At 44.7% G+C, this 3,244-nt stretch overlaps 1 long non-coding RNA gene across 1 annotated transcript; it reads left to right on the top strand.

Moving 5' to 3' along the window:
* On the top strand, window positions 1–2,689 carry LOC139054628 (uncharacterized). The gene is made up of 3 exons (XR_011511373.1): window positions 1–130; window positions 969–1,107; window positions 2,099–2,689. It is a non-coding gene; the product is annotated as an uncharacterized lncRNA (long non-coding RNA).
* Window positions 2,690–3,244: the final 555 nt, after the last annotated feature.

Here is a 3,244-nt window from a genome sequence, read left to right as displayed (position 1 = left end):
AAAAATTCCAGGAGTTCTAGGATGTGTGGACGGGAGTCTGATAGCCATCGTTCGCCCTAAGAAGCTCGGCCCCGGCGAAACGGAATCGTACTGGAGCCGTAAAGGGTATTACACCCTCAACTGCATGGTCGTGAGTATTGTTCATTGACAAATATTTTCGATATGTGTTTGCGCGAGTGCACGTTGTAAAAAACTTCGTTTCGTTATTTTTCATCAATTGCCGGCAATACTTGCGTTCCTATTAGAGAAAGTAGCGTTTGTGTTGTATGTGTAATGGCGACTTTGAACTTTGCATAGAACACAGCCGCACTTTTTCAGTGCTCTCCAATCACAGTTGAATAGCCTTTTCGATGCTACAATGTAAACACATTACGCGCGACTTAAACCGGAATAGACGCCGTAGCAGTGAAGGGAGTCTTCGTCTGCGAGCGATCCTAACAGAAGACGAGCCCTTGTGATTCTTATTCGACGTAAAGCTAAAGCATTGTGGCCAACAGACTGTAAACGCGAAAAGGAGCATCCCATCAATGAAAATGGTGTGAGGGAGAATGAGAATGTGTGGACACCCATTTGCTCTAGCTGTCAATACGGCACATGCTGTTTCCGCGTTCTTTCGCTTGTAATAGGCACTTTGTCTGAAAAAAAAAAACATAGGGTCACTCTTCAGCAGAATCTTATACAATATGGACGGAAGAAACCAAAAGAATTATTTTGCGCATTGTGTTGTTACCGCACGCCATACATGAGCATGTGAACACATGCCAACATTGCATTTGTAGGTTAAGATGACACTGTTATCATGCTGATCGTTAGTTCAACTGCCTAGTGCGTATGTTGATATCTCCTTTTCTGTAATTGTGTTCACTGACTGAACAGTAACTGTTTGGCAAGTAGTGTTGTAAGCAAAAGGTTGTGCCACATATTTGTTGCAGTGGCACTGACACCTTCTCTTTGCTTTCCCTTATGAGGTGTGCGACGCGAAGCTGAATATCCTGGAAATTGACCCACGGTTTCCGGGATCGTGCCACGATTCATTCGTCTGGAGGCATTCTACATTTCGCCGCCGCCTCACTCGTGGCCTGTTACTTCATGGAGAAGTCTTGCTTGGTAAGTGCACCTGAAGTAGCAGTGCTTCTTCCACATGTAAAACATACACAGTCAAATAGTTTTGCATCCTAGCAAACTTTAAGAAAGCGTGATTTGCTAGAAATGTGTTGTGAATGCAGCGGTACCTAATGAACCTGCAGCGACTATCGAGAGAAACAAGTCTCTCTTAAAAGGCAGATATTTGTACCAGCATGTATACAACAGCTGACATGTTATGCTGTTTATTTATTAATTTCAATACACTGAATGCCAAGTGGAGCGCTACAGGGAGGGGTGGAATTCTACAGAACACGTCGAAATGGCAGTTTTCAAGTATGGTGGAAAAGGGTTGGTGACAATGGACTCGGGGACCTGGTCCCTGTCCTTGGAACAAAGGAATAAGCGTGTGCGTGAAACTTTCGGCATCGACGTTAGTGATCGGTGTAGTATATATTGTAGAATGGTGCAAGTTGCGCTATTTTGCTTTGTGTCGCAATGTGTGTGATTTTTTTTGTTGCAGCGACATGTGGTGCTGGAGTGATTAGAAAGGATCAAACGGGTAGCTCGATTTTGGGTACCTTCATGAGAAGAGGTACGAAAGGTAGAGCAAGGATCCCAGATACTGGCAGCATATTCGAGAGTAGACCTTAGAAGTGTTTTATAAAATAACACTTCTGAAGAGAGAAGAGCTAATAAGTTTTAGTGGAAGATGTACATTTAGGGAGGGGCAAATGGGATGAACGGAGCAGAAAACCACGAGTATGAAATAAATATTACATGTCCAACTTAACCTGAGATAGAGATTTGCAGCGAATACAAGAGGTGAAATAGGGCTTTTCTTTAAAATGAGTTGAACTTTCTTTCCAACTTTCCGGGAAGGTCAATGTTTGATAGATATTGCAACAATAAATCCAAGACACGCTCCTGTTGTAAAAGGGCCCTGGCGTAGACTGTGTTCTTGCATTGCGCCTTAATGTATCCATTTCGTTCACTAACATGCAACACTTTACAGGGGACTCTGGGTACCGGCTAGCGCCATGGATCATGACTCCTGTGCCTGGTCACCCAAATCACCTCACGGCAGAGGGGCGCTATAATGAGGCACACGCATCAATGCGAAATGCCGTTGAGCGGTGCATAGGAGTCGTCAAGAGCCGCTTCCGATGCCTGCAGATGTATCGGGTGCTCCACTACTTGCCTCAGAAAGCAGCCACTATTGTTGCAGCTTGTGCAGCGCTGCATAACCTCTGCCTTGCAGCAGGCGTGCCTCTGCCAGACGACCCAGATGATGACGGTGCACATGACGACAGCGCACAGCGGCCAGCCCAGGCACAAGTGCCGCTTCAAGTACAGGTGCCACCGCAGGCGCACCCTGTACAGCCTTCTCGAGCTTTGTTTCAATGAGGCCGTGCGGTGCGCGAATCCATAGTTGGTGTGTTTCGGCTGCCCAGAAATTTGCGCATTGCCTACCTGCAAAGTGTGCGCCGGCGCATTCGCTGGCAAATGAGGCGGAGACATGTGCTGGTGGAACATGTTTTATTTTTCTTTTCATGAAGTAAATAGGCCGTGCACTTCAACATAACACATTGCGTGTGCTCACATGTGCCTAATCATAGTATGCTGCATACTGCGGTAGTGAAAAGCACATGATTTGTCTATGTTGAGCACGACAGATACACATGCAGTGACAAATAGCCATGTGCCATTATGTTACTCCTTTGCTTTGTTCACTGTGCTTTTGAATATTGTCTTGCCAGGGAATTTCCTTTAAATAAAGGTTATTTCCAAGGTGAATGGCAACCAATCTTGCATAGTTGAATATTGCTTTGCGATGTCTATTTTACTGTGCAGTATGCATTGTTCCAAAGCTGAAGGTGTCTGTTCATCTGTGACACACAAGCACAGCACAAGTTGCACAGCAATTGAAATGTCGTTCAAAGCAATCTGTATAGCACATATTGAAACGTATAGCAACAAACGAGACATACCAAGCACTTTTTGGAGCAGGATTTCTTTACATAGCAGACACTCATGCTTACTACTGCTTTGTTTAAACTCAAGAGTTGCTTCAACATTGCATTTCTTGCACGCATGATTTCACATAATGCTCGTAATTGCTGCTTAACAAGGTGCAACTACGCTATAACACAATATAAAC

Source organism: Dermacentor albipictus, chromosome 1, assembly GCF_038994185.2.
Source record: "Dermacentor albipictus isolate Rhodes 1998 colony chromosome 1, USDA_Dalb.pri_finalv2, whole genome shotgun sequence".
Lineage (NCBI taxonomy): Eukaryota > Metazoa > Arthropoda > Arachnida > Ixodida > Ixodidae > Dermacentor > Dermacentor albipictus.
The sequence above is the reverse complement of the archived record's forward strand: the minus strand, read 5'-3'. Positions and strand labels throughout refer to the sequence as shown.